The sequence below is a fragment of the Phalangium opilio genome, unplaced genomic scaffold (assembly GCF_054372755.1).
Source record: "Phalangium opilio isolate 3A_F unplaced genomic scaffold, DU_Popi_V2 ptg000098l_1, whole genome shotgun sequence".
NCBI classification, from domain to species: domain Eukaryota; kingdom Metazoa; phylum Arthropoda; class Arachnida; order Opiliones; family Phalangiidae; genus Phalangium; species Phalangium opilio.
Window position 1 is genome coordinate 3,786,100 of NW_028324201.1, and position 27,934 is coordinate 3,814,033.

Below are 27,934 nucleotides of genomic sequence, written 5' to 3' on the forward strand. Positions count from 1 at the left end.
GTTGCATTAAAATAGTCACTACATTACTTCATCGAGAAGTCGGGTCCGTCCGGGATTTGAACCCTGGACCACTCGCACCCAAAGCGAGTATCATACCCCTAGACCAACGGACCATGTATGTAACTGAAACATGGTCAACTCATAGTCCAACCCAGTAATCAGTTACATTAAAATAGTCATTACATTACTTCATCGAGAAGTCGGGTCCGTCCGGGATTTGAACCCGGGACCACTCGCACCCAAAGCGAGTATCATACCCCTAGACCAACGGACCATGTATGTAACTGAAACATGGTCAACTCATACTCCAACCCTGTAATCAGTTGCATTTAAATAGTCATTAGATTATTTCTGCAAAAAGTCGGGTCCGTCCGGGATTTGAACCCGGGACCACTCGGACCCTAAGCGAGTATCATTAGATTATTTCTGCAAAAAGTCGGGTCCGTCCGTGATTTGAACCAGGGACCACTCGGACCCTAAGCGGGTATCATACCCCTAGACCAACTGACCATGTCTGTAACTGAAACATGATCAATTCATAGTCCAACCCTGTAATCAGTTGCATTAAAATAGTCACTACATTAATTCATCGAAAAGTCGGGTCCGTCCGGGATTTGAACCCGGGACCACTCGCACCCAAAGCGAGTATCATACCCCTAGACCAAGGGACCATGTATGTAACTGAAACATGGTCAACTCATAGTCCAACCCTGTAATCAGTTGCTATTAAATAGTCATTAGATTATTTCTGCAAAAAGTCGAATCCGTCCGGGATTTGAACCTGGGACCACTCGGACCCTAAGCGAGTATCATACCCCAAGACCAACTGACCATGTCTGTAACTGAAACATGATCAATTCATAGTCCAACCCTGTAATCAGTTGCATTAAAATAGTCACTACATTACTTCATCGAGAAGTCGGGTCCGACCGGGATTTGAACCCGGCACCACTCGCACCTAAAGCGAGTATCATACCCCTAGACCAACGGACCATGTATGTAACTGAAACATGGTCAACTCGAACTCCAACCCTGTAATCAGTTGCATTTAAAGAGTCATTAGATTATTTCTGCAAAAAGTCGGGTCCGTCCGGGATTTGAACCCGGGACCACTCGGAACCTAAGCGAGTATCATTAGATTATTTCTGCAAAAAGTCTGGTACGTCCGGGATTTGAACCCGGGACCACTCGCACCCAAAGCGAGTATCATACCCCTAAACCAACGGACCATGTATGTAACTGAAACATGGTCAACTCATAGTCCAACCCAGTAATCAGTTACATTAAAATAGTCACTACATTACTTCATCGAGAAGTCGGGTCCGTCCGGGATTTGAACCCGGGACCACTCGCACCCAAAGCGAGTATCATACCCCTAGACCAACGGACCATGTATGTAACTGAAACATGGTCAACTCATACTCCAACCCTGTAATCAGTTGCATTTAAATAGTCATTAGATTATTTCTGCAAAAGTCGGGTCCGTCCGGGATTTGAACCCGGGACCACTCGGACCCTAAGCGAGTATCATTAGATTATTTCTGCAAAAAGTCGGGTAAGTCCGGGATTTGAACCAGGGACCACTCGGACCCTAAGCGAGTATCATACCCCAAGACCAACTGACCATGTCTGTAACTGAAACATGATCAATTCATAGTCCAACCCTGTAATCAGTTGCATTAAAATAGTCACTACATTACTTCATCGAGAAGTCGGGTCCGACCGGGATTTGAACCTGGCACCACTCGCACCTAAAGCGAGTATCATACCCCTAGACCAACGGACCATGTATGTAACTGAAACATGGTCAACTCGTACTCCAACCCTGTAATCAGTTGCATTTAAAGAGTCATTAGATTATTTCTGCAAAAAGTCGGGTCCGTCCGGGATTTGAACCCGGGACCACTCGGAACCTAAGCGAGTATCATTAGATTATTTCTGCAAAAAGCCTGGTACGTCCGGGATTTGAACCCGGGACCACTCGCACCCTAAGCGAGTATCATACCCCTAGCGCAACAGACCATGTATGCAAATGAAACATGGTCAACTCATAGTCCAACCCTGTAATCAGTTGCATTAAAATAGTCACTACATTACTTCATCGAGAAGTCGGGTCCGTCCGGGATTTGAACCCGGGACCACTCGCACCCAAAGCGAGTATCATACCCCTAAACCAACGGATCATGTATGTAACTGAAACATGGTCAACTCATAGTCCAACCCAGAAATCAGTTACATTAAAATAGTCACTACATTACTTCATCGAGAAGTCGGGTCCGTCCGGGATTTGAACCAGGGACCACTCGCACCCAAAGCGAGTATTATACCCCTAGACCAACGGACCATGTATGTAACTGAAACATGGTCAACTCATACTCCAACCCTGTAATCAGTTGCATTTAAATAGTCATTAGATTATTTCTGCAAAAAGTCGGGTCCGTCCGGGATTTGAACCCGGGACCACTCGGACCCTAAGCGAGTATCATTAGATTATTTCTGCAAAAAGTCGGGTAAGTCCGGGATTTGAACCAGGGACCACTCGGACCCTAAGCGAGTATCATACCCCTAGCGCAACAGACCATGTATGCAACTGAAACATGGTCAACTCATAGTCCAACCCTGTAATCAGTTGCATTAAAATAGTCACTACATTACTTCATCGAGAAGTCGGGTCCGTCCGGGATTTGAACCCGGGACCACTCGCACCCAAAGCGAGTATCATACCCCTAAACCAACGGATCATGTATGTAACTGAAACATGGTCATCTCATAGTCCAACCCAGTAATCAGTAACATTAAAATAGTCACTACATCACTTCATCGAGAAGTCGGGTCCGTCCGGGATTTGAACCCGGGACCACTCGCACCCAAAGCGAGTATCATACCCCTAGACCAACGGACCATGTATGTAACTGAAACATGGTCAACTCATAGTCCAACCCAGTAATCAGTTACATTAAAATAGTCATTAGATTACTTCATCGAGAAGTCGGGTCCGTCCGGGATTTGAACCCGGGACCACTCGCACCCAAAGCGAGTATCATACCCCTAGACCAACGGACCATGTATGTAACTGAAACATGGTCAACTCATACTCCAACCCTGTAATCAGTTGCATTTAAATAGTCATTAGATTATTTCTGCAAAAAGTCGGGTCCGTCCGGGATTTGAACCCGGGACCACTCGGACCCTAAGCGAGTATCATTAGATTATTTCTGCAAAAAGTCGGGTAAGTCCGGGATTTGAACCAGGGACCACTCGGACCCTAAGCGAGTATCATACCCCTAGCGCAACAGACCATGTATGCAACTGAAACATGGTCAACTCATAGTCCAACCCTGTAATCAGTTGCATTAAAATAGTCATTACATTACTCCATCGAGAAGTCGGGTCCGTCCGGGATTTGAACCCGGGACCACTCGCACCCAAAGCGAGTATCATACCCCTAAACCAACGGATCATGTATGTAACTGAAACATGGTCATCTCATAGTCCAACCCAGTAATCAGTAACATTAAAATAGTCACTACATTACTTCATCGAGAAGTCGGGTCCGTCCGGGATTTGAACCCGGGACCACTCGCACCCAAAGCGAGTATCATACCCCTAGACCAACGGACCATGTATGTAACTGAAACATGGTCAACTCATACTCCAACCCTGTAATCAGTTGCATTTAAATAGTCATTAGATTATTTCTGCAAAAAGTCGGGTCCGTCCGGGATTTGAACCCGGGACCACTCGGACCCTAAGCGAGTATCATTAGATTATTTCTGCAAAAAGTCGGGTAAGTCCGGGATTTGAACCAGGGACCACTCGGACCCTAAGCGAGTATCATACCCCTAGCGCAACAGACCATGTATGCAACTGAAACATGGTCAACTCATAGTCCAACCCTGTAATCAGTTGCATTAAAATAGTCACTACATTACTTCATCGAGAAGTCGGGTCCGTCCGGGATTTGAACCCTGGACCACTCGCACCCAAAGCGAGTATCATACCCCTAGACCAACGGACCATGTATGTAACTGAAACATGGTCAACTCATACTCCAACCCTGTAATCAGTTGCATTTAAATAGTCATTAGATTATTTCTGCAAAAAGTCGGGTCCGTCCGGGATTTGAACCCGGGACCACTCGGACCCTAAGCGAGTATCATTAGATTATTTCTGCAAAAAGTCGGGTAAGTCCGGGATTTGAACCAGGGACCACTCGGACCCTAAGCGAGTATCATACCCCTAGCGCAACAGACCATGTATGCAATTGAAACATGGTCAACTCATAGTCCAACCCTGTAATCAGTTGCATTAAAATAGTCACTACATTACTTCATCGAGAAGTCGGGTCCGTCCGGGATTTGAACCCTGGACCACTCGCACCCAAAGCGAGTATCATACCCCTAGACCAACGGACCATGTATGTAACTGAAACATGGTCAACTCATAGTCCAACCCAGTAATCAGTTACATTAAAATAGTCATTACATTACTTCATCGAGAAGTCGGGTCCGTCCGGGATTTGAACCCGGGACCACTCGCACCCAAAGCGAGTATCATACCCCTAGACCAACGGACCATGTATGTAACTGAAACATGGTCAACTCATACTCCAACCCTGTAATCAGTTGCATTTAAATAGTCATTAGATTATTTCTGCAAAAAGTCGGGTCCGTCCGGGATTTGAACCCGGGACCACTCGGACCCTAAGCGAGTATCATTAGATTATTTCTGCAAAAAGTCGGGTCCGTCCGTGATTTGAACCAGGGACCACTCGGACCCTAAGCGGGTATCATACCCCTAGACCAACTGACCATGTCTGTAACTGAAACATGATCAATTCATAGTCCAACCCTGTAATCAGTTGCATTAAAATAGTCACTACATTAATTCATCGAAAAGTCGGGTCCGTCCGGGATTTGAACCCGGGACCACTCGCACCCAAAGCGAGTATCATACCCCTAGACCAAGGGACCATGTATGTAACTGAAACATGGTCAACTCATAGTCCAACCCTGTAATCAGTTGCATTTAAAGAGTCATTAGATTATTTCTGCAAAAAGTCGGGTCCGTCCGGGATTTGAACCCGGGACCACTCGGAACCTAAGCGAGTATCATTAGATTATTTCTGCAAAAAGTCTGGTACGTCCGGGATTTGAACCCGGGACCACTCGCACCCAAAGCGAGTATCATACCCCTAAACCAACGGACCATGTATGTAACTGAAACATGGTCAACTCATAGTCCAACCCAGTAATCAGTTACATTAAAATAGTCACTACATTACTTCATCGAGAAGTCGGGTCCGTCCGGGATTTGAACCCGGGACCACTCGCACCCAAAGCGAGTATCATACCCCTAGACCAACGGACCATGTATGTAACTGAAACATGGTCAACTCATACTCCAACCCTGTAATCAGTTGCATTTAAATAGTCATTAGATTATTTCTGCAAAAGTCGGGTCCGTCCGGGATTTGAACCCGGGACCACTCGGACCCTAAGCGAGTATCATTAGATTATTTCTGCAAAAAGTCGGGTAAGTCCGGGATTTGAACCAGGGACCACTCGGACCCTAAGCGAGTATCATACCCCAAGACCAACTGACCATGTCTGTAACTGAAACATGATCAATTCATAGTCCAACCCTGTAATCAGTTGCATTAAAATAGTCACTACATTACTTCATCGAGAAGTCGGGTCCGACCGGGATTTGAACCCGGCACCACTCGCACCTAAAGCGAGTATCATACCCCTAGACCAACGGACCATGTATGTAACTGAAACATGGTCAACTCGTACTCCAACCCTGTAATCAGTTGCATTTAAAGAGTCATTAGATTATTTCTGCAAAAAGTCGGGTCCGTCCGGGATTTGAACCCGGGACCACTCGGAACCTAAGCGAGTATCATTAGATTATTTCTGCAAAAAGCCTGGTACGTCCGGGATTTGAACCCGGGACCACTCGCACCCTAAGCGAGTATCATACCCCTAGCGCAACAGACCATGTATGCAAATGAAACATGGTCAACTCATAGTCCAACCCTGTAATCAGTTGCATTAAAATAGTCACTACATTACTTCATCGAGAAGTCGGGTCCGTCCGGGATTTGAACCCGGGACCACTCGCACCCAAAGCGAGTATCATACCCCTAAACCAACGGATCATGTATGTAACTGAAACATGGTCAACTCATAGTCCAACCCAGAAATCAGTTACATTAAAATAGTCACTACATTACTTCATCGAGAAGTCGGGTCCGTCCGGGATTTGAACCAGGGACCACTCGCACCCAAAGCGAGTATTATACCCCTAGACCAACGGACCATGTATGTAACTGAAACATGGTCAACTCATACTCCAACCCTGTAATCAGTTGCATTTAAATAGTCATTAGATTATTTCTGCAAAAAGTCGGGTCCGTCCGGGATTTGAACCCGGGACCACTCGGACCCTAAGCGAGTATCATTAGATTATTTCTGCAAAAAGTCGGGTAAGTCCGGGATTTGAACCAGGGACCACTCGGACCCTAAGCGAGTATCATACCCCTAGCGCAACAGACCATGTATGCAACTGAAACATGGTCAACTCATAGTCCAACCCTGTAATCAGTTGCATTAAAATAGTCACTACATTACTTCATCGAGAAGTCGGGTCCGTCCGGGATTTGAACCCGGGACCACTCGCACCCAAAGCGAGTATCATACCCCTAAACCAACGGATCATGTATGTAACTGAAACATGGTCATCTCATAGTCCAACCCAGTAATCAGTAACATTAAAATAGTCACTACATCACTTCATCGAGAAGTCGGGTCCGTCCGGGATTTGAACCCGGGACCACTCGCACCCAAAGCGAGTATCATACCCCTAGACCAACGGACCATGTATGTAACTGAAACATGGTCAACTCATAGTCCAACCCAGTAATCAGTTACATTAAAATAGTCATTAGATTACTTCATCGAGAAGTCGGGTCCGTCCGGGATTTGAACCCGGGACCACTCGCACCCAAAGCGAGTATCATACCCCTAGACCAACGGACCATGTATGTAACTGAAACATGGTCAACTCATACTCCAACCCTGTAATCAGTTGCATTTAAATAGTCATTAGATTATTTCTGCAAAAAGTCGGGTCCGTCCGGGATTTGAACCCGGGACCACTCGGACCCTAAGCGAGTATCATTAGATTATTTCTGCAAAAAGTCGGGTAAGTCCGGGATTTGAACCAGGGACCACTCGGACCCTAAGCGAGTATCATACCCCTAGCGCAACAGACCATGTATGCAACTGAAACATGGTCAACTCATAGTCCAACCCTGTAATCAGTTGCATTAAAATAGTCATTACATTACTCCATCGAGAAGTCGGGTCCGTCCGGGATTTGAACCCGGGACCACTCGCACCCAAAGCGAGTATCATACCCCTAAACCAACGGATCATGTATGTAACTGAAACATGGTCATCTCATAGTCCAACCCAGTAATCAGTAACATTAAAATAGTCACTACATTACTTCATCGAGAAGTCGGGTCCGTCCGGGATTTGAACCCGGGACCACTCGCACCCAAAGCGAGTATCATACCCCTAGACCAACGGACCATGTATGTAACTGAAACATGGTCAACTCATACTCCAACCCTGTAATCAGTTGCATTTAAATAGTCATTAGATTATTTCTGCAAAAAGTCGGGTCCGTCCGGGATTTGAACCCGGGACCACTCGGACCCTAAGCGAGTATCATTAGATTATTTCTGCAAAAAGTCGGGTAAGTCCGGGATTTGAACCAGGGACCACTCGGACCCTAAGCGAGTATCATACCCCTAGCGCAACAGACCATGTATGCAACTGAAACATGGTCAACTCATAGTCCAACCCTGTAATCAGTTGCATTAAAATAGTCACTACATTACTTCATCGAGAAGTCGGGTCCGTCCGGGATTTGAACCCTGGACCACTCGCACCCAAAGCGAGTATCATACCCCTAGACCAACGGACCATGTATGTAACTGAAACATGGTCAACTCATAGTCCAACCCAGTAATCAGTTACATTAAAATAGTCATTACATTACTTCATCGAGAAGTCGGGTCCGTCCGGGATTTGAACCCGGGACCACTCGCACCCAAAGCGAGTATCATACCCCTAGACCAACGGACCATGTATGTAACTGAAACATGGTCAACTCATACTCCAACCCTGTAATCAGTTGCATTTAAATAGTCATTAGATTATTTCTGCAAAAAGTCGGGTCCGTCCGGGATTTGAACCCGGGACCACTCGGACCCTAAGCGAGTATCATTAGATTATTTCTGCAAAAAGTCGGGTCCGTCCGTGATTTGAACCAGGGACCACTCGGACCCTAAGCGAGTATCATACCCCTAGACCAACTGACCATGTCTGTAACTGAAACATGATCAATTCATAGTCCAACCCTGTAATCAGTTGCATTAAAATAGTCACTACATTAATTCATCGAAAAGTCGGGTCCGTCCGGGATTTGAACCCGGGACCACTCGCACCCAAAGCGAGTATCATACCCCTAGACCAAGGGACCATGTATGTAACTGAAACATGGTCAACTCATAGTCCAACCCTGTAATCAGTTGCTATTAAATAGTCATTAGATTATTTCTGCAAAAAGTCGAATCCGTCCGGGATTTGAACCTGGGACCACTCGGACCCTAAGCGAGTATCATACCCCAAGACCAACTGACCATGTCTGTAACTGAAACATGATCAATTCATAGTCCAACCCTGTAATCAGTTGCATTAAAATAGTCACTACATTACTTCATCGAGAAGTCGGGTCCGACCGGGATTTGAACCCGGCACCACTCGCACCTAAAGCGAGTATCATACCCCTAGACCAACGGACCATGTATGTAACTGAAACATGGTCAACTCGTACTCCAACCCTGTAATCAGTTGCATTTAAAGAGTCATTAGATTATTTCTGCAAAAAGTCGGGTCCGTCCGGGATTTGAACCCGGGACCACTCGGAACCTAAGCGAGTATCATTAGATTATTTCTGCAAAAAGTCTGGTACGTCCGGGATTTTAACCCGGGACCACTTGCACCCAAAGCGAGTATCATACCCCTAGCGCAACAGACCATGTATGCAACTGAAACATGGTCAACTCATAGTCCAACCCTGTAATCAGTTGCATTAAAATAGTTACTACATTACTTCATCGAGAAGTCGGGTCCGTCCGGGACTTGAACCCGGGACCACTCGCACCCAAAGCGAGTATCATACCCCTAAACCAACGGATCATGTATGTAACTGAAACATGGTCATCTCATAGTCCAACCCAGTAATCAGTAACATTAAAATAGTCACTACATCACTTCATCGAGAAGTCGGGTCCGTCCGGGATTTGAACCCGGGACCACTCGCACCCAAAGCGAGTATCATACCCCTAGACCAATTGACCATGTATGTAACTGAAACATGGTCAACTCATAGTCCAACCCAGTAATCAGTTACATTAAAATAGTCATTACATTACTTCATCGAGAAGTCGGGTCCGTCCGGGATTTGAACCCGGGACCACTCGCACCCAAAGCGAGTATCATACCCCTAGACCAACGGACCATGTATGTAACTGAAACATGGTCAACTCATACTCCAACCCTGTAATCAGTTGCATTTAAATAGTCATTAGATTATTTCTGCAAAAAGTCGGGTCCGTCCGGGATTTGAACCCGGGACCACTCGGACCCTAAGCGAGTATCTTTAGATTATTTCTGCAAAAAGTCGGGTAAGTCCGGGATTTGAACCAGGGACCACTCGGACCCTAAGCGAGTATCATACCCCTAGCGCAACAGACCATGTATGCAACTGAAACATGGTCAACTCATAGTCCAACCCTGTAATCAGTTGCATTAAAATAGTCACTACATTACTTCATCGAGAAGTCGGGTCCGTCCGGGATTTGAACCCTGGACCACTCGCACCCAAAGCGAGTATCATACCCCTAGACCAACGGACCATGTATGTAACTGAAACATGGTCAACTCATAGTCCAACCCAGTAATCAGTTACATTAAAATAGTCATTACATTACTTCATCGAGAAGTCGGGTCCGTCCGGGATTTGAACCCGGGACCACTCGCACCCAAAGCGAGTATCATACCCCTAGACCAACGGACCATGTATGTAACTGAAACATGGTCAACTCATACTCCAACCCTGTAATCAGTTGCATTTAAATAGTCATTAGATTATTTCTGCAAAAAGTCGGGTCCGTCCGGGATTTGAACCCGGGACCACTCGGACCCTAAGCGAGTATCATTAGATTATTTCTGCAAAAAGTCGGGTCCGTCCGTGATTTGAACCAGGGACCACTCGGACCCTAAGCGAGTATCATACCCCTAGACCAACTGACCATGTCTGTAACTGAAACATGATCAATTCATAGTCCAACCCTGTAATCAGTTGCATTAAAATAGTCACTACATTAATTCATCGAAAAGTCGGGTCCGTCCGGGATTTGAACCCGGGACCACTCGCACCCAAAGCGAGTATCATACCCCTAGACCAAGGGACCATGTATGTAACTGAAACATGGTCAACTCATAGTCCAACCCTGTAATCAGTTGCTATTAAATAGTCATTAGATTATTTCTGCAAAAAGTCGAATCCGTCCGGGATTTGAACCTGGGACCACTCGGACCCTAAGCGAGTATCATACCCCAAGACCAACTGACCATGTCTGTAACTGAAACATGATCAATTCATAGTCCAACCCTGTAATCAGTTGCATTAAAATAGTCACTACATTACTTCATCGAGAAGTCGGGTCCGACCGGGATTTGAACCCGGCACCACTCGCACCTAAAGCGAGTATCATACCCCTAGACCAACGGACCATGTATGTAACTGAAACATGGTCAACTCGTACTCCAACCCTGTAATCAGTTGCATTTAAAGAGTCATTAGATAATTTCTGCAAAAAGTCGGGTCCGTCCGGGATTTGAACCCGGGACCACTCGGAACCTAAGCGAGTATCATTAGATTATTTCTGCAAAAAGTCTGGTACGTCCGGGATTTGAACCCGGGACCACTCGCACCCAAAGCGAGTATCATACCCCTAAACCAACGGACCATGTATGTAACTGAAACATGGTCAACTCATAGTCCAACCCAGTAATCAGTTACATTAAAATAGTCACTACATTACTTCATCGAGAAGTCGGGTCCGTCCGGGATTTGAACCCGGGACCACTCGCACCCAAAGCGAGTATCATACCCCTAGACCAACTGACCATGTCTGTAACTGAAACATGATCAATTCATACTCCAACCCTGTAATCAGTTGCATTTAAATAGTCATTAGATTATTTCTGCAAAAGTCGGGTCCGTCCGGGATTTGAACCCGGGACCACTCGGACCCTAAGCGAGTATCATTAGATTATTTCTGCAAAAAGTCGGGTAAGTCCGGGATTTGAACCAGGGACCACTCGGACCCTAAGCGAGTATCATACCCCTAGACCAACTGACCATGTCTGTAACTGAAACATGATCAATTCATAGTCCAACCCTGTAATCAGTTGCATTAAAATAGTCACTACATTACTTCATCGAGAAGTCGGGTCCGTCCGCGATTTGAACCCGGGACCACTCGCACCTAAAGCGAGTATCATACCCCTAGACCAACGGACCATGTATGTAACTGAAACATGGTCAACTCATAGTCCAACCCTGTAATCAGTTGCTATTAAATAGTCATTAGATTATTTCTGCAAAAAGTCGGGTCCGTCCGTGATTTGAACCCGGGACCACTCGGACCCTAAGCGAGTATCATACCCCTAGACCAACTGACCATGTCTGTAACTGAAACATGGTCAACTTATAGTCCGACCCTGTAATCAGTTGCATTTAAATAGTCACTAGATTATTTCTGAAAAAAGTTGTGTCCGTCCGGTATTTGAACCCGGGACCACTCGCACCCTAAGCGAGTATCATACCCCTAGCGCAACAGACCATGTATCCAACTGAAACATGGTCAACTCATAGTCCAACCCTGTAATCAGTTGCATTAAAATAGTCACTACATTACTTCATCGAAAAGTTGGGTCCGTCCTGGATTTGAACCCGGCACCACTCGCACCCAAAGCGAGTATCATACCCCTAGACCAACGGACCATGTATGTAACTGAAACATGGTCAACTCATAGTCCAACCCAGTAATCAGTTACATTAAAATAGTCATTACATTACTTCATCGAGAAGTCGGGTCCGTCCGGGATTTGAACCCGGGACCACTCGCACCCAAAGCGAGTATCATACCCCTAGACCAACGGACCATGTATGTAACTGAAACATGGTCAACTCATACTCCAACCCTGTAATCAGTTGCATTTAAATAGTCATTAGATTATTTCTGCAAAAAGTCGGGTCCGTCCGGGATTTGAACCCGGGACCACTCGAACCCTAAGCGAGTATCATTAGATTATTTCTGCAAAAAGTCGGGTCCGTCCGTGATTTGAACCAGGGACCACTCGGACCCTAAGCGAGTATCATACCCCTAGACCAACTGACCATGTCTGTAACTGAAACATGATCAATTCATACTCCAACCCTGTAATCAGTTGCTATTAAATAGTCATTAGATTATTTCTGCAAAAAGTCGGGTCCGTCCGGGATTTGAACCCTGGACCACTCGGACCCTAAGCGAGTATCATACCCCTAGACCAACTGACCATGTCTGTAACTGAAACATGATCAATTCATAGTCCAACCCTGTAATCAGTTGCATTAAAATAGTCACTACATTACTTTATCGAAAAGTTGGGTCCGTCCTGGATTTGAACCCGGCACCACTCGCACCCAAAGCGAGTATCATACCCCTAGACCAGCGGACCATGTATGCAACTGAAACATGGTCAACTTATAGTCCGACCCTGTTATCAGTTGCATTTAAATAGTCACTAGATTATTTCTGCAAATAGTCATGTCCGTCCGGTATTTGAACCCGGGACCACTCGCACCCTAAGCGAGTATCATACCCCTAGCGCAACGGACCATGTATGCAACTGAAACATGGTCAACTCATAGTCCAACCCTGTAATCAGTTGCATTAAAATAGTCACTACATTACTTCATCGAAAAGTCGGGTCCGTCCGGGATTTGAACCCGGGACCACTCGCACCCAAAGCGAGTATCATACCCCTAGACCAACGGACCATGTATGTAACTGAAACATGGTCAACTCATACTCCAACCCTGTAATCAGTTACATTAAAATAGTCATTACATTACTTCATCGAAAAGTCGGGTCCGTCCGAGATTTGAACCCGGGACCACTCGCACCCAAAGCGAGTATCATACCCCTAGACCAACGGACCATGTATGTAACTGAAACATGGTCAACTCATACTCCAACCCTGTAATCAGTTGCATTTAAATAGTCATTAGATTATTTCTGCAAAAAGTCGGGTCCGTCCGGGATTTGAACCCGGGACCACTCGAACCCTAAGCGAGTATCATTAGATTATTTCTGCAAAAAGTCGGGTCCGTCCGTGATTTGAACCAGGCACCACTCGGACCCTAAGCGAGTATCATACCCCTAGACCAACTGACCATGTCTGTAACTGAAACATGATCAATTCATACTCCAACCCTGTAATCAGTTGCTATTAAATAGTCATTAGATTATTTCTGCAAAAAGTCGGGTCCGTCCGGGATTTGAACCCGGGACCACTCGGACCCTAAGCGAGTATCATACCCCTAGACCAACTGACCATGTCTGTAACTGAAACATGATCAATTCATAGTCCAACCCTGTAATCAGTTGCATTAAAATAGTCACTACATTACTTTATCGAAAAGTTGGGTCCGTCCTGGATTTGAACCCGGCACCACTCGCACCCAAAGCGAGTATCATACCCCTAGACCAGCGGACCATGTATGCAACTGAAACATGGTCAACTTATAGTCCGACCCTGTTATCAGTTGCATTTAAATAGTCACTAGATTATTTCTGCAAAAAGTCATGTCCGTCCGGTATTTGAACCCGGGACCACTCGCACCCTAAGCGAGTATCATACCCCTAGCGCAACGGACCATGTATGCAACTGAAACATGGTCAACTCATAGTCCAACCCTGTAATCAGTTGCATTAAAATAGTCACTACATTACTTCATCGAAAAGTCGGATCCGTCTGGGATTTGAACCCGGGACCACTCGCACCCAAAGCGAGTATCATACCCCTAGACCAACGGACCATGTATGTAACTGAAACATGGTCAACTCATACTCCAACCCTGTAATCAGTTACATTAAAATAGTCATTACATTACTTCATCGAGAAGTCGGGTCCGTCCGGGATTTGAACCCGGGACCACTCGCACCCAAAGCGAGTATCATACCCCTAGACCAACGGACCATGTATGTAACTGAAACATGGTCAACTCATACTCCAACCCTGTAATCAGTTGCATTTAAATAGTCATTAGATTATTTCTGCAAAAAGTCGGGTCCGTCCGGGATTTGAACCCGGGACCACTCGAACCCTAAGCGAGTATCATTAGATTATTTCTGCAAAAAGTCGGGTCCGTCCGTGATTTGAACCAGGGACCACTCGGACCCTAAGCGAGTATCATACCCCTAGACCAACTGACCATGTCTGTAACTGAAACATGATCAATTCATACTCCAACCCTGTAATCAGTTGCTATTAAATAGTCATTAGATTATTTCTGCAAAAAGTCGGGTCCGTCCGGGATTTGAACCCGGGACCACTCGGACCCTAAGCGAGTATCATACCCCTAGACCAACTGACCATGTCTGTAACTGAAACATGATCAATTCATAGTCCAACCCTGTAATCAGTTGCATTAAAATAGTCACTACATTACTTTATCGAAAAGTTGGGTCCGTCCTGGATTTGAACCCGGCACCACTCGCACCCAAAGCGAGTATCATACCCCTAGACCAGCGGACCATGTATGCAACTGAAACATGGTCAACTTATAGTCCGACCCTGTTATCAGTTGCATTTAAATAGTCACTAGATTATTTCTGCAAAAAGTCATGTCCGTCCGGTATTTGAACCCGGGACCACTCGCACCCTAAGCGAGTATCATACCCCTAGCGCAACGGACCATGTATGCAACTGAAACATGGTCAACTCATAGTCCAACCCTGTAATCAGTTGCATTAAAATAGTCACTACATTACTTCATCGAAAAGTCGGGTCCGTCCGGGATTTGAACCCGGGACCACTCGCACCCAAAGCGAGTATCATACCCCTAGACCAACGGACCATGTATGTAACTGAAACATGGTCAACTCATACTCCAACCCTGTAATCAGTTGCATTTAAATAGTCATTAGATTATTTCTGCAAAAAGTCGGGTCCGTCCGGGATTTGAACCCGGGACCACTCGAACCCTAAGCGAGTATCATTAGATTATTTCTGCAAAAAGTCGGGTCCGTCCGTGATTTGAACCAGGGACCACTCGGACCCTAAGCGAGTATCATACCCCTAGACCAACTGACCATGTCTGTAACTGAAACATGATCAATTCATACTCCAACCCTGTAATCAGTTGCTATTAAATAGTCATTAGATTATTTCTGCAAAAAGTCGGGTCCGTCCGGGATTTGAACCCGGGACCACTCGGACCCTAAGCGAGTATCATACCCCTAGACCAACTGACCATGTCTGTAACTGAAACATGATCAATTCATAGTCCAACCCTGTAATCAGTTGCATTAAAATAGTCACTACATTACTTTATCGAAAAGTTGGGTCCGTCCTGGATTTGAACCCGGCACCACTCGCACCCAAAGCGAGTATCATACCCCTAGACCAGCGGACCATGTATGCAACTGAAACATGGTCAACTTATAGTCCGACCCTGTTATCAGTTGCATTTAAATAGTCACTAGATTATTTCTGCAAAAAGTCATGTCCGTCCGGTATTTGAACCCGGGACCACTCGCACCCTAAGCGAGTATCATACCCCTAGCGCAACGGACCATGTATGCAACTGAAACATGGTCAACTCATAGTCCAACCCTGTAATCAGTTGCATTAAAATAGTCACTACATTACTTCATCGAAAAGTCGGGTCCGTCCGGGATTTGAACCCGGGACCACTCGCACCCAAAGCGAGTATCATACCCCTAGACCAACGGACCATGTATGTAACTGAAACATGGTCAACTCATACTCCAACCCTGTAATCAGTTGCATTTAAATAGTCATTAGATTATTTCTGCAAAAAGTCGGGTCCGTCCGGGATTTGAACCCGGGACCACTCGAACCCTAAGCGAGTATCATTAGATTATTTCTGCAAAAAGTCGGGTCCGTCCGTGATTTGAACCAGGGACCACTCGGACCCTAAGCGAGTATCATACCCCTAGACCAACTGACCATGTCTGTAACTGAAACATGATCAATTCATACTCCAACCCTGTAATCAGTTGCTATTAAATAGTCATTAGATTATTTCTGCAAAAAGTCGGGTCCGTCCGGGATTTGAACCCGGGACCACTCGGACCCTAAGCGAGTATCATACCCCTAGACCAACTGACCATGTCTATAACTGAAACATGATCAATTCATAGTCCAACCCTGTAATCAGTTGCATTAAAATAGTCACTACATTACTTTATCGAAAAGTTGGGTCCGTCCTGGATTTGAACCCGGCACCACTCGCACCCAAAGCGAGTATCATACCCCTAGACCAGCGGACCATGTATGCAACTGAAACATGGTCAACTTATAGTCCGACCCTGTTATCAGTTGCATTTAAATAGTCACTAGATTATTTCTGCAAAAAGTCATGTCCGTCCGGTATTTGAACCCGGGACCACTCGCACCCTAAGCGAGTATCATACCCCTAGCGCAACGGACCATGTATGCAACTGAAACATGGTCAACTCATAGTCCAACCCTGTAATCAGTTGCATTAAAATAGTCACTACATTACTTCATCGAAAAGTCGGGTCCGTCCGGGATTTGAACCCGGGACCACTCGCACCCAAAGCGAGTATCATACCCCTAGACCAACGGACCATGTATGTAACTGAAACATGGTCAACTCATACTCCAACCCTGTAATCAGTTGCATTTAAATAGTCATTAGATTATTTCTGCAAAAAGTCGGGTCCGTCCGGGATTTGAACCCGGGACCACTCGAACCCTAAGCGAGTATCATTAGATTATTTCTGCAAAAAGTCGGGTCCGTCCGTGATTTGAACCAGGGACCACTCGGACCCTAAGCGAGTATCATACCCCTAGACCAACTGACCATGTCTGTAACTGAAACATGATCAATTCATACTCCAACCCTGTAATCAGTTGCTATTAAATAGTCATTAGATTATTTCTGCAAAAAGTCGGGTCCGTCCGGGATTTGAACCCGGGACCACTCGGACCCTAAGCGAGTATCATACCCCTAGACCAACTGACCATGTCTGTAACTGAAACATGATCAATTCATAGTCCAACCCTGTAATCAGTTGCATTAAAATAGTCACTACATTACTTTATCGAAAAGTTGGGTCCGTCCTGGATTTGAACCCGGCACCACTCGCACCCAAAGCGAGTATCATACCCCTAGACCAGCGGACCATGTATGCAACTGAAACATGGTCAACTTCTAGTCCGACCCTGTTATCAGTTGCATTTAAATAGTCACTAGATTATTTCTGCAAAAAGTCATGTCCGTCCGGTATTTGAACCCGGGACCACTCGCACCCTAAGCGAGTATCATACCCCTAGCGCAACAGACCATGTATGCAACTGAAACATGGTCAACTCATAGTCCAACCCTGTAATCAGTTGCATTAAAATAGTCACTACATTACTTCATCGAGAAGTCGGGTCCGTCCGGGATTTGAACCCGGGACCACTCGCACCCAAAGCGAGTATCATACCCCTAGACCAACGGACCATGTATGTAACTGAAACATGGTCAACTCATAGTCCAACCCAGTAATCAGTTACATTAAAATAGTCATTACATTACTTCATCGAGAAGTCGGGTCCGTCCGGGATTTGAACCCGGGACCACTCGCACCCAAAGCGAGTATCATACCCCTAGACCAACGGACCATGTATGTAACTGAAACATGGTCAACTCATACTCCAACCCTGTAATCAGTTGCATTTAAATAGTCATTAGATTATTTCTGCAAAAAGTCGGGTCCGTCCGGGATTTGAACCCGGGACCACTCGAACCCTAAGCGAGTATCATTAGATTATTTCTGCAAAAAGTCGGGTCCGTCCGTGATTTGAACCAGGGACCACTCGGACCCTAAGCGAGTATCATACCCCTAGACCAACTGACCATGTCTGTAACTGAAACATGATCAATTCATACTCCAACCCTGTAATCAGTTGCTATTAAATAGTCATTAGATTATTTCTGCAAAAAGTCGGGTCCGTCCGGGATTTGAACCCGGGACCACTCGGACCCTAAGCGAGTATCATACCCCTAGACCAACTGACCATGTCTGTAACTGAAACATGATCAATTCATAGTCCAACCCTGTAATCAGTTGCATTAAAATAGTCACTACATTACTTTATCGAAAAGTTGGGTCCGTCCTGGATTTGAACCCGGCACCACTCGCACCCAAAGCGAGTATCATACCCCTAGACCAGCGGACCATGTATGCAACTGAAACATGGTCAACTTATAGTCCGACCCTGTTATCAGTTGCATTTAAATAGTCACTAGATTATTTCTGCAAAAAGTCATGTCCGTCCGGTATTTGAACCCGGGACCACTCGCACCCTAAGCGAGTATCATACCCCTAGCGCAACGGACCATGTATGCAACTGAAACATGGTCAACTCATAGTCCAACCCTGTAATCAGTTGCATTAAAATAGTCACTACATTACTTCATCGAAAAGTCGGGTCCGTCCGGGATTTGAACCCGGGACCACTCGCACCCAAAGCGAGTATCATACCCCTAGACCAACGGACCATGTATGTAACTGAAACATGGTCAACTCATACTCCAACCCTGTAATCAGTTACATTAAAATAGTCATTACATTACTTCATCGAGAAGTCGGGTCCGTCCGGGATTTGAACCCGGGACCACTCGCACCCAAAGCGAGTATCATACCCCTAGACCAACGGACCATGTATGTAACTGAAACATGGTCAACTCATACTCCAACCCTGTAATCAGTTGCATTTAAATAGTCATTAGATTATTTCTGCAAAAAGTCGGGTCCGTCCGGGATTTGAACCCGGGACCACTCGAACCCTAAGCGAGTATCATTAGATTATTTCTGCAAAAAGTCGGGTCCGTCCGTGATTTGAACCAGGGACCACTCGGACCCTAAGCGAGTATCATACCCCTAGACCAACTGACCATGTCTGTAACTGAAACATGATCAATTCATACTCCAACCCTGTAATCAGTTGCTATTAAATAGTCATTAGATTATTTCTGCAAAAAGTCGGGTCCGTCCGGGATTTGAACCCGGGACCACTCGGACCCTAAGCGAGTATCATACCCCTAGACCAACTGACCATGTCTGTAACTGAAACATGATCAATTCATAGTCCAACCCTGTAATCAGTTGCATTAAAATAGTCACTACATTACTTTATCGAAAAGTTGGGTCCGTCTTGGATTTGAACCCGGCACCACTCGCACCCAAAGCGAGTATCATACCCCTAGACCAGCGGACCATGTATGCAACTGAAACATGGTCAACTTATAGTCCGACCCTGTTATCAGTTGCATTTAAATAGTCACTAGATTATTTCTGCAAAAAGTCATGTCCGTCCGGTATTTGAACCCGGGACCACTCGCACCCTAAGCGAGTATCATACCCCTAGCGCAACGGACCATGTATGCAACTGAAACATGGTCAACTCATAGTCCAACCCTGTAATCAGTTGCATTAAAATAGTCACTACATTACTTCATCGAAAAGTCGGGTCCGTCCGGGATTTGAACCCGGGACCACTCGCACCCAAAGCGAGTATCATACCCCTAGACCAACGGACCATGTATTTAACTGAAACATGGTCAACTCATACTCCAACCCTGTAATCAGTTACATTAAAATAGTCATTACATTACTTCATCGAGAAGTCGGGTCCGTCCGGGATTTGAACCCGGGACCACTCGCACCCAAAGCGAGTATCATACCCCTAGACCAACGGACCATGTATGTAACTGAAACATGGTCAACTCATACTCCAACCCTGTAATCAGTTGCATTTAAATAGTCATTAGATTATTTCTGCAAAAAGTCGGGTCCGTCCGGGATTTGAACCCGGGACCACTCGAACCCTAAGCGAGTATCATTAGATTATTTCTGCAAAAAGTCGGGTCCGTCCGTGATTTGAACCAGGGACCACTCGGACCCTAAGCGAGTATCATACCCCTAGACCAACTGACCATGTCTGTAACTGAAACATGATCAATTCATAGTCCAACCCTGTAATCATTTGCATTAAAATAGTCACTACATTACTTCATCGAAAAGTCGGGTCCGTCCGGGATTTGAACCCGGGACCACTCGCACCCAAAGCGAGTATCATACCCCTAGACCAAGGGACCATGTATGTAACTGAAACATGGTCAACTCATAGTCCAACCCTGTAATCAGTTGCTATTAAATAGTCATTAGATTATTTCTGCAAATGTCGGGTCCGTCCGGGATTTGAACCTGGGATTACTCGGACCCTAAGCGAGTATCATACCCCAAGACCAACTGACCATGTCTGTAACTGAAACATGATCAATTCATAGTCCAACCCTGTAATCAGTTGCATTAAAATAGTCACTACATTACTTCATCGAGAAGTCGGGTCCGACCGGGATTTGAACCCGGCACCACTCGCACCTAAAGCGAGTATCATACCCCTAGACCAACGGACCATGTATGTAACTGAAACATGGTCAACTCATAGTCCAACCCTGTAATCAGTTACATTAAAATAGTCACTACATTACTTTATCGAAAAGTTGGGTCCGTCCGGGATTTGAACCCGGGACCACTCGCCCCCAAAGCGAGTATCATACCCCTAGACCAATGGACCATGTATGTAACTGAAACATGCTCAACTCATAGTCCAACCCTGTAATCAGTTGCATTTAAATAGTCATTAGATTATTGCTGCAAAAAGTCGGGTCCATCCGGGATTTGAACCCGGGACCACTCGGACCCTAAGCGAGTATCATACCCCTAGACCAACTGACCATGTCTGTAACTGAAACATGATCAATTCGTAGTCCAACGTTGTAATCAGTTGCATTAAAATAGTCACTACATTACTTTATCGAAAAGTTGGGTCCGTCCGGGATTTGAACCCGGCACCACTCGCACCCTAAGCGATTATCATACCCCGAGACCAACGGACCATGTACGTAACTAAAACATGGTCAACTGATAGTCCAACCCTGTAATCAGTTACATTAAAATAGTCACTACATTACTTCATCGAAAAGTCGGGTCCGTCCGGGATTTGAACCCGGGACCACTCGCATCCAAAGCGAGTATCATACCCCTAGACCAACGGACCATTTATGTAACTAAAACATGGTCAACTCATAGTCCAACCCTGTAATCAGTTACATTAAAATAGTCACTACATTACTTCATCGAAAAGTCGGGTCCGTCCGGGATTTGAACCCGGGACCACTCGCACCCAAAGCGAGTATCATCCCCTAGACCAACGGACCATGTATGTAACTGAAACATGGTCAACTCATACTCCAACCCTGTAATCAGTTGCATTTAAATAGTCATTAGATTATTTCTGCAAAAAGTCGGGTCCGTCCGGGATTTGAACCCGGGACCACTCGGACCCTAAGCGAGTATCATTAGATTATTTCTGCAAAAAGTCGGGTCCGTCCGTGATTTGAACCAGGGACCACTCGGACCCTAAGCGAGTATCATACCCCTAGACCAACTGACCATGTCTGTAACTGAAACATGATCAATTCATAGTCCAACCCTGTAATCATTTGCATTAAAATAGTCACTACATTACTTCATCGAAAAGTCGGGTCCGTCCGGGATTTGAACCCGGGACCACTCGCACCCAAAGCGAGTATCATACCCCTAGACCAAGGGACCATGTATGTAACTGAAACATGGTCAACTCATAGTCCAACCCTGTAATCAGTTGCTATTAAATAGTCATTAGATTATTTCTGCAAATGTCGGGTCCGTCCGGGATTTGAACCTGGGATTACTCGGACCCTAAGCGAGTATCATACCCCAAGACCAACTGACCATGTCTGTAACTGAAACATGATCAATTCATAGTCCAACCCTGTAATCAGTTGCATTAAAATAGTCACTACATTACTTCATCGAGAAGTCGGGTCCGACCGGGATTTGAACCCGGCACCACTCGCACCTAAAGCGAGTATCATACCCCTAGACCAACGGACCATGTATGTAACTGAAACATGGTCAACTCATAGTCCAACCCTGTAATCAGTTACATTAAAATAGTCACTACATTACTTTATCGAAAAGTTGGGTCCGTCCGGGATTTGAACCCGGGACCACTCGCCCCCAAAGCGAGTATCATACCCCTAGACCAATGGACCATGTATGTAACTGAAACATGCTCAACTCATAGTCCAACCCTGTAATCAGTTGCATTTAAATAGTCATTAGATTATTGCTGCAAAAAGTCGGGTCCATCCGGGATTTGAACCCGGGACCACTCGGACCCTAAGCGAGTATCATACCCCTAGACCAACTGACCATGTCTGTAACTGAAACATGATCAATTCGTAGTCCAACGTTGTAATCAGTTGCATTAAAATAGTCACTACATTACTTTATCGAAAAGTTGGGTCCGTCCGGGATTTGAACCCGGCACCACTCGCACCCTAAGCGATTATCATACCCCGAGACCAACGGACCATGTACGTAACTGAAACATGGTCAACTGATAGTCCAACCCTGTAATCAGTTACATTAAAATAGTCACTACATTACTTCATCGAAAAGTCCGGTCCGTCCGGGATTTGAACCCGGGACCACTCGCATCCAAAGCGAGTATCATACCCCTAGACCAACGGACCATTTATGTAACTAAAACATGGTCAACTCATAGTCCAACCCTGTAATCAGTTACATTAAAATAGTCACTATATTACTTCATCGAGAAGTCGGGTCCGTCCGGGATTTGAACCCGGGACCACTCGCACCCTAAGCGAGTATCATACCCCTAGACCAACGGACCATGTATGTATCTGAAACATGGTCAACTCATAGTCCAACCCTGTAATCAGTTACATTAAAATAGTCACTACATTACTTCATCGAGAAGACGGGTCCGTCCGGGATTTGAGCCCGGGACCACTCGCATCCAAAGCGAGTATCATACCCCTAGACCCACGGACCATGTATGTAACTGAAACATGGTCAACTCATACTCCAACCCTGTAATCAGTTGCATTATAGTCATTAGATTATTTCTGCAAAAAGTCGGGTCCGTCCGGGATTTGAACCCGGGACCACTCGGACCCTAAGCAAGTATCATTAGATTATTTCTGCAAAAAGTCGGGCCCGTCCGGGATTTGAACCCGGGACCACTCGGACCCTAAGCGAGTATCATACCCCTAGACCAACTGACGATGTCTGTAACTGAAACATGATCAATTCATAGTCCAACCCTGTAATCAGTTGCATTAAAATTTTCTCTACATTACTTTATCGAAAAGTTGGGTCCGTCCGGGATTTGAACCCGGCACCACTCGCACCCAAAGCGAGTATCATACCCGTAGACCAGCGGACCATGTATGCAACTGAAACATGGTCAACTTATAGTCCGACCCTGTAATCAGTTGCATTTAAATAGTCACTAGATTATTTCTGCAAAAAGTTGTGTCCGTCCGGTATTTGAACCCGGGACCACTCGCACCCAAAGCGAGTATCATACCCCTAGCGCAACGTACCATGTATGCAACTGAAACATGATCAACTCATAGTCCAACCCTGTAATCAGTTGCATTAAAATAGTCACTACATTACTTCATCGAAAAGTCGGGTCCGTCCGGGATTTGAACCCTGGACCACTCGCACCCAAAGCGAGTATCATACCCCTAGACCAACGGACCATGTATGTAACTGAAACATGGTCAACTCGTAGTCCAACCCTGTAATCAGTTACATTAAAATAGTCACTACATCACTTCATCGAGAAGTCGGGTCCGTCCGTGATTTGAACCCGGGACCACTCGCACCCAAAACGAGTATCATACCCCAAGACCAACGGACCATGTATGTAACTGAAACATGGTGAACTCATAGTCCAACCCTGTAATCAGTTGCATTAAAATAGTCACTACATTACTTCATCGAAAAGTCGGGTCCGTCCGGGATTGAACCCGGGACCATTCGCATCCAAAGCGAGTATCATACCCCTAGACCAACGGACCATGTATGTAACTGAAACATGGTCAACTCATAGTCCAACCCTGTAATCAGTTGCTATTAAATAGTCATTAGATTATTTCTGCAAAAAGTCGGGTCCGTCCAGGATTTGAACCCGGGACCACTCGGACCCTAAGCGAGTATCATACCCGAAGACCAACTGACCATGTCTGTAACTGAAACATGATCAATTCATAGTCCAACCCTGTAATCAGTTGCATTAAAATAGTCACTACATTACTTTATCGAAAAGTTGGGTCCGTCCGGGATTTGAACCCGGCACCACTCGCACCCAAAGCGAGTATCATACCCCTAGACCAGCGGACCATGTATGTAACTGAAACATGGTCAACTCATAGTCCAACCCTGTAATCAGTTGCCTTTAAATAGTCATTAGATTATTTCTGCAAAAAGTCGGGTCCGTCCGGGATTTGAACCCGGGACCACTCGCACCCAAACCGAGTATCATACCCCTAGACCAGCGGACCATGTATGCAACTGAAACATGGTCAGCTCATAGTCCAACCCAGTAATCAGTTGTATTTAAATAGTCACTAAAATATTTCTGCAAAAAGTTGGGTCGGTGCGGTATTTTAACCCGGGACCACTCGCAATTTGAAGTTAATTGAAGCTTCAGCCCTGAAGACAACAGCGTACCCTGACTTTTTAGCCACATCGTAGCTAGTTGTAGTTGTGGTTGTGGCCGGAGCTTTCGCTTTAGTACCTCAGCCCACCCATAGATGGAACTGAGCTCGTTTAAAATATTTCTTAGTCGTAGCTGGGAATCAATCCCGGGTCGCTTGCGCAGCAGTAAGACATTCTACCACTGTACCATAAGGGCTTGACAAAAATTGCGAGTTTTCTTCTTTTAATTTATCTCTAAAGGGTCGGAAATGAGGGAGGACCCTATTTGTGGGATCGTATTCTTTTGAATTTGAGTCATTTGGTCTATAAATTTCTTTTTATATGCTAATTAAACATGTAACGATGTGGCTACTACTATTAAGGCCCAACCCTTGGGCCATGTTGTTTATGATGTTTCGCCTAATTTCTATTTTATTTGTTATATCCAATTCCGGAATTGTCAGATTAGATTATTTCGAGGGAGTGCTTTCAGAGTATAGAAAATACCCTGACACAATACGATATCAAATTATTTCTAATATTGAGATTTGCAAATGAATTTGGACCAAAAGAACGGACTCAGTAAGTTATATGCGGGAAAAAACAAACTCATTTCTCGCGTGTAAAAACTCGCTTGACTAAATAAAGTTCTTTCGAAATTGCTCTTTATGGCGTTATAATTGAAATATCAAGTTTTTGGAAAGGTTCCCAGAAATGATTTAAATCACGCAATTGCGTTGAATAAAGCGAAACTCACGAGTTTAACTTCTTTCTAAATAAATCGCATCCAACCACAACAGCTAGACTTTTGTTCGTAATTGCGAGGCGTAAAAGCGGACAAAGAAACGTTTTTGCGTCACGAGAAATTATTGAATAAAGCATTACCTTTTCAAATATAGAAACATTAATCGAATACTGCACTTTTTCTGACCCACGGTGTTCGCCATAGCGCGCTGAAACATATCACGAATGGTGACGCTCATTCGTGGCCTGTCATCTATCCATATATTTTGTGTTTAATTCCCGAAAGCAGCCGTCGTTTAGCATACGAAACGTAAGTAAGGAGAAAATTTTAATTTTTTAAAGGCAAGCAAAAATGACAAAGAGTATGATTTTTGAACACCCGAAAGCACATTCGATGTGAGTAGAGACGTGCTAATAGAATTTCCAAAAAAAAAACCTAGGGGAATTGGGCAAGTTATTGTACACCCCTGAAATGTTTTGCGCGTAAATATTAATTGTTTTTCATTGAGTTCATGGTGGGTATGACCATTAGTTCATAAGATATGTTCCGTAAGTTTGTCTCTGGCTACTGAAAGCTTTTCTTGAAGTGACATATATGAAGCCTCAAAGATTCTCGTAAAGCGACGTCTGAGTGATGAGGAACTTTCAAAGGCTTAGTACACAATAAATATGAAGATGGGCTTCAAATCCACGTGCAGTCAATTCTCGCGTCGTTCTCGAACTAGCTCTCAGTAAGTCTCTAGCAGTACGAAGTATATGTAGTGTTATAAACTTATGACGTGACTATTACTTATTTATCACAAACCCTAAATTGCTAAAAGTTTGCCCTTAAATCCGTATTGGGACATAAAGGGTAGTTTTAAATACTTAATAATGACATTTCTGCGGTTAACCCAAGCCTCCATAGAGCATGAAGAGTGCGATTCTCTTACTAAAGCAACAAAGCTACGTCATAACTGTGCGGTTTTATAAGATTTTTCCGAAATAATTGATATTTTGAAAAACATTGGACAGGTACTGCCCCGTAGGAGCGAATTCCTATTCGACCGAACGATAAAATAATCAAGTTATATTAAATATAGCCCGCTGGCGGGTTTCAATTCAATTAGATTTTTCCCCCCACTTAGGCGGGTTTCGATTGTTTTCCCCTTAAAGGGTAACAATGAACGCTGATTTCCATGTTTCCAAGACATATCTTTATTGGATGTAAATGTCGTCTGTTCGCTATTCTTGGAATATTGCTTTAATAATTCGTAAATTTTTACTTTAAAAAAGAGAAATAATTCTGAATCTAGGTCAATAAGTTTGTAGTAGTAGTCCTCCTTTTGACTCGGAGAGGTAAATTTTGGTTTTTCCAACTTGTTCTCTGGAAAATGCTTGGGAAATATGTTTGAAATTTTTTAGGGAATATCTTTGGAATTCTCTTGGGAAATATCATAGGAATTTTCTTGGGAAATATAGGGAACATTATGGTGTAAATTAATTTAGCATTCTAGAAACGAGGATAGTTCTCACATGAAGAACCATATTCCAAAACCGGGAGTGCAGTTCTTATATGCTGATCTGCACCCTTTATCGTGCACGCAGTTCTCGCTTGCAGTGTGAAACTGCCTATAAAGTCAGACATTTAATCGATTTAAAAACATCCGAAAGCGGCCGCAAGTTTTAATCTTTTGCAAATTTATGGGGTACTAAGTCGGTTTTGGACGCTTCAATGGCCAAGCATTAGATACAGATGTTGTTGTTAAGTTTAATAATGTATTTTCACTGACAGTTTTTCGAGTACCAGAATCGCTTTTAATCTAATTTTATCTACAATATTGTCTAAAAAATATCTAATTTGAACTCTTATTACGCTCGAAATAAAGGTAAAGCATGTCACAAAAGAATTAATTTTAAGTTTATTTTACTTTTCAAAAGAGAAAGTTCGTATAAGCAAAAGTTTCAACTGCCAGCTTATACTCCCTGTAAATCTTAACATCACGATTTTAATTAGGAGTATTTTACTTTTATTCTAATTTATCCTTTTCATAAAGACCTCACGGATTATTAAAGGTAAAAAATAGGTAAATATAATACACCATTTCAGCACTTGCTGAGCCTTAGCTACGTGACAAGCCCTAGTGAAACGTTTTTCATTTTTTAGCCATCAAGTCAATGTCTATGTAGGAA

General features: G+C 44.6%; 45 non-coding genes across 45 annotated transcripts; all 45 read right to left on the reverse strand.

The window, feature by feature from the left end:
• Positions 1-41: 41 nt before the first annotated feature.
• On the reverse strand, positions 42-113 carry TRNAP-UGG (transfer RNA proline (anticodon UGG)). Its single transcript has one exon. It is a non-coding gene; the product is annotated as a tRNA-Pro (tRNA).
• An 89-nt stretch (positions 114-202) lies between these two features.
• Positions 203-274, reverse strand: TRNAP-UGG (transfer RNA proline (anticodon UGG)). The gene has a single exon. It is a non-coding gene; the product is annotated as a tRNA-Pro (tRNA).
• A 647-nt stretch (positions 275-921) lies between these two features.
• Positions 922-993, reverse strand: TRNAL-UAG (transfer RNA leucine (anticodon UAG)). The gene has a single exon. It is a non-coding gene; the product is annotated as a tRNA-Leu (tRNA).
• Positions 994-1,157: 164 nt separating this feature from the next.
• Positions 1,158-1,229, reverse strand: TRNAP-UGG (transfer RNA proline (anticodon UGG)). Its single transcript has one exon. It is a non-coding gene; the product is annotated as a tRNA-Pro (tRNA).
• Positions 1,230-1,318: 89 nt separating this feature from the next.
• TRNAP-UGG (transfer RNA proline (anticodon UGG)) lies at positions 1,319-1,390 on the reverse strand. Its single transcript has one exon. It is a non-coding gene; the product is annotated as a tRNA-Pro (tRNA).
• Positions 1,391-2,830: 1,440 nt separating this feature from the next.
• Positions 2,831-2,902, reverse strand: TRNAP-UGG (transfer RNA proline (anticodon UGG)). Its single transcript has one exon. It is a non-coding gene; the product is annotated as a tRNA-Pro (tRNA).
• An 89-nt stretch (positions 2,903-2,991) lies between these two features.
• Positions 2,992-3,063, reverse strand: TRNAP-UGG (transfer RNA proline (anticodon UGG)). Its single transcript has one exon. It is a non-coding gene; the product is annotated as a tRNA-Pro (tRNA).
• A 486-nt stretch (positions 3,064-3,549) lies between these two features.
• TRNAP-UGG (transfer RNA proline (anticodon UGG)) lies at positions 3,550-3,621 on the reverse strand. The gene has a single exon. It is a non-coding gene; the product is annotated as a tRNA-Pro (tRNA).
• Positions 3,622-3,946: 325 nt separating this feature from the next.
• TRNAP-UGG (transfer RNA proline (anticodon UGG)) lies at positions 3,947-4,018 on the reverse strand. The gene has a single exon. It is a non-coding gene; the product is annotated as a tRNA-Pro (tRNA).
• Positions 4,019-4,343: 325 nt separating this feature from the next.
• TRNAP-UGG (transfer RNA proline (anticodon UGG)) lies at positions 4,344-4,415 on the reverse strand. The gene has a single exon. It is a non-coding gene; the product is annotated as a tRNA-Pro (tRNA).
• Positions 4,416-4,504: 89 nt separating this feature from the next.
• On the reverse strand, positions 4,505-4,576 carry TRNAP-UGG (transfer RNA proline (anticodon UGG)). The gene has a single exon. It is a non-coding gene; the product is annotated as a tRNA-Pro (tRNA).
• Positions 4,577-5,137: 561 nt separating this feature from the next.
• On the reverse strand, positions 5,138-5,209 carry TRNAP-UGG (transfer RNA proline (anticodon UGG)). Its single transcript has one exon. It is a non-coding gene; the product is annotated as a tRNA-Pro (tRNA).
• Positions 5,210-5,298: 89 nt separating this feature from the next.
• Positions 5,299-5,370, reverse strand: TRNAP-UGG (transfer RNA proline (anticodon UGG)). The gene has a single exon. It is a non-coding gene; the product is annotated as a tRNA-Pro (tRNA).
• A 324-nt stretch (positions 5,371-5,694) lies between these two features.
• On the reverse strand, positions 5,695-5,766 carry TRNAL-UAG (transfer RNA leucine (anticodon UAG)). Its single transcript has one exon. It is a non-coding gene; the product is annotated as a tRNA-Leu (tRNA).
• Positions 5,767-6,810: 1,044 nt separating this feature from the next.
• Positions 6,811-6,882, reverse strand: TRNAP-UGG (transfer RNA proline (anticodon UGG)). The gene has a single exon. It is a non-coding gene; the product is annotated as a tRNA-Pro (tRNA).
• Positions 6,883-6,971: 89 nt separating this feature from the next.
• TRNAP-UGG (transfer RNA proline (anticodon UGG)) lies at positions 6,972-7,043 on the reverse strand. Its single transcript has one exon. It is a non-coding gene; the product is annotated as a tRNA-Pro (tRNA).
• Positions 7,044-7,529: 486 nt separating this feature from the next.
• On the reverse strand, positions 7,530-7,601 carry TRNAP-UGG (transfer RNA proline (anticodon UGG)). The gene has a single exon. It is a non-coding gene; the product is annotated as a tRNA-Pro (tRNA).
• A 325-nt stretch (positions 7,602-7,926) lies between these two features.
• On the reverse strand, positions 7,927-7,998 carry TRNAP-UGG (transfer RNA proline (anticodon UGG)). The gene has a single exon. It is a non-coding gene; the product is annotated as a tRNA-Pro (tRNA).
• Positions 7,999-8,087: 89 nt separating this feature from the next.
• TRNAP-UGG (transfer RNA proline (anticodon UGG)) lies at positions 8,088-8,159 on the reverse strand. Its single transcript has one exon. It is a non-coding gene; the product is annotated as a tRNA-Pro (tRNA).
• Positions 8,160-8,806: 647 nt separating this feature from the next.
• TRNAL-UAG (transfer RNA leucine (anticodon UAG)) lies at positions 8,807-8,878 on the reverse strand. Its single transcript has one exon. It is a non-coding gene; the product is annotated as a tRNA-Leu (tRNA).
• Positions 8,879-9,525: 647 nt separating this feature from the next.
• On the reverse strand, positions 9,526-9,597 carry TRNAP-UGG (transfer RNA proline (anticodon UGG)). Its single transcript has one exon. It is a non-coding gene; the product is annotated as a tRNA-Pro (tRNA).
• A 325-nt stretch (positions 9,598-9,922) lies between these two features.
• Positions 9,923-9,994, reverse strand: TRNAP-UGG (transfer RNA proline (anticodon UGG)). Its single transcript has one exon. It is a non-coding gene; the product is annotated as a tRNA-Pro (tRNA).
• Positions 9,995-10,083: 89 nt separating this feature from the next.
• Positions 10,084-10,155, reverse strand: TRNAP-UGG (transfer RNA proline (anticodon UGG)). Its single transcript has one exon. It is a non-coding gene; the product is annotated as a tRNA-Pro (tRNA).
• A 647-nt stretch (positions 10,156-10,802) lies between these two features.
• On the reverse strand, positions 10,803-10,874 carry TRNAL-UAG (transfer RNA leucine (anticodon UAG)). The gene has a single exon. It is a non-coding gene; the product is annotated as a tRNA-Leu (tRNA).
• Positions 10,875-11,038: 164 nt separating this feature from the next.
• Positions 11,039-11,110, reverse strand: TRNAP-UGG (transfer RNA proline (anticodon UGG)). Its single transcript has one exon. It is a non-coding gene; the product is annotated as a tRNA-Pro (tRNA).
• A 485-nt stretch (positions 11,111-11,595) lies between these two features.
• On the reverse strand, positions 11,596-11,667 carry TRNAL-UAG (transfer RNA leucine (anticodon UAG)). The gene has a single exon. It is a non-coding gene; the product is annotated as a tRNA-Leu (tRNA).
• A 572-nt stretch (positions 11,668-12,239) lies between these two features.
• On the reverse strand, positions 12,240-12,311 carry TRNAP-UGG (transfer RNA proline (anticodon UGG)). The gene has a single exon. It is a non-coding gene; the product is annotated as a tRNA-Pro (tRNA).
• Positions 12,312-13,119: 808 nt separating this feature from the next.
• Positions 13,120-13,191, reverse strand: TRNAP-UGG (transfer RNA proline (anticodon UGG)). Its single transcript has one exon. It is a non-coding gene; the product is annotated as a tRNA-Pro (tRNA).
• An 89-nt stretch (positions 13,192-13,280) lies between these two features.
• On the reverse strand, positions 13,281-13,352 carry TRNAP-UGG (transfer RNA proline (anticodon UGG)). The gene has a single exon. It is a non-coding gene; the product is annotated as a tRNA-Pro (tRNA).
• A 969-nt stretch (positions 13,353-14,321) lies between these two features.
• Positions 14,322-14,393, reverse strand: TRNAP-UGG (transfer RNA proline (anticodon UGG)). Its single transcript has one exon. It is a non-coding gene; the product is annotated as a tRNA-Pro (tRNA).
• Positions 14,394-15,201: 808 nt separating this feature from the next.
• On the reverse strand, positions 15,202-15,273 carry TRNAP-UGG (transfer RNA proline (anticodon UGG)). The gene has a single exon. It is a non-coding gene; the product is annotated as a tRNA-Pro (tRNA).
• Positions 15,274-16,081: 808 nt separating this feature from the next.
• Positions 16,082-16,153, reverse strand: TRNAP-UGG (transfer RNA proline (anticodon UGG)). The gene has a single exon. It is a non-coding gene; the product is annotated as a tRNA-Pro (tRNA).
• An 808-nt stretch (positions 16,154-16,961) lies between these two features.
• TRNAP-UGG (transfer RNA proline (anticodon UGG)) lies at positions 16,962-17,033 on the reverse strand. Its single transcript has one exon. It is a non-coding gene; the product is annotated as a tRNA-Pro (tRNA).
• Positions 17,034-17,841: 808 nt separating this feature from the next.
• On the reverse strand, positions 17,842-17,913 carry TRNAP-UGG (transfer RNA proline (anticodon UGG)). The gene has a single exon. It is a non-coding gene; the product is annotated as a tRNA-Pro (tRNA).
• An 89-nt stretch (positions 17,914-18,002) lies between these two features.
• On the reverse strand, positions 18,003-18,074 carry TRNAP-UGG (transfer RNA proline (anticodon UGG)). Its single transcript has one exon. It is a non-coding gene; the product is annotated as a tRNA-Pro (tRNA).
• An 808-nt stretch (positions 18,075-18,882) lies between these two features.
• TRNAP-UGG (transfer RNA proline (anticodon UGG)) lies at positions 18,883-18,954 on the reverse strand. Its single transcript has one exon. It is a non-coding gene; the product is annotated as a tRNA-Pro (tRNA).
• Positions 18,955-19,043: 89 nt separating this feature from the next.
• On the reverse strand, positions 19,044-19,115 carry TRNAP-UGG (transfer RNA proline (anticodon UGG)). Its single transcript has one exon. It is a non-coding gene; the product is annotated as a tRNA-Pro (tRNA).
• An 808-nt stretch (positions 19,116-19,923) lies between these two features.
• On the reverse strand, positions 19,924-19,995 carry TRNAP-UGG (transfer RNA proline (anticodon UGG)). Its single transcript has one exon. It is a non-coding gene; the product is annotated as a tRNA-Pro (tRNA).
• An 89-nt stretch (positions 19,996-20,084) lies between these two features.
• TRNAP-UGG (transfer RNA proline (anticodon UGG)) lies at positions 20,085-20,156 on the reverse strand. The gene has a single exon. It is a non-coding gene; the product is annotated as a tRNA-Pro (tRNA).
• A 646-nt stretch (positions 20,157-20,802) lies between these two features.
• Positions 20,803-20,874, reverse strand: TRNAL-UAG (transfer RNA leucine (anticodon UAG)). The gene has a single exon. It is a non-coding gene; the product is annotated as a tRNA-Leu (tRNA).
• Positions 20,875-21,446: 572 nt separating this feature from the next.
• TRNAP-UGG (transfer RNA proline (anticodon UGG)) lies at positions 21,447-21,518 on the reverse strand. Its single transcript has one exon. It is a non-coding gene; the product is annotated as a tRNA-Pro (tRNA).
• An 806-nt stretch (positions 21,519-22,324) lies between these two features.
• TRNAL-UAG (transfer RNA leucine (anticodon UAG)) lies at positions 22,325-22,396 on the reverse strand. Its single transcript has one exon. It is a non-coding gene; the product is annotated as a tRNA-Leu (tRNA).
• Positions 22,397-22,968: 572 nt separating this feature from the next.
• On the reverse strand, positions 22,969-23,040 carry TRNAP-UGG (transfer RNA proline (anticodon UGG)). The gene has a single exon. It is a non-coding gene; the product is annotated as a tRNA-Pro (tRNA).
• Positions 23,041-23,129: 89 nt separating this feature from the next.
• On the reverse strand, positions 23,130-23,201 carry TRNAP-AGG (transfer RNA proline (anticodon AGG)). The gene has a single exon. It is a non-coding gene; the product is annotated as a tRNA-Pro (tRNA).
• An 805-nt stretch (positions 23,202-24,006) lies between these two features.
• TRNAP-UGG (transfer RNA proline (anticodon UGG)) lies at positions 24,007-24,078 on the reverse strand. The gene has a single exon. It is a non-coding gene; the product is annotated as a tRNA-Pro (tRNA).
• Between the last annotated feature and the right edge of the window lie 3,856 nt (positions 24,079-27,934).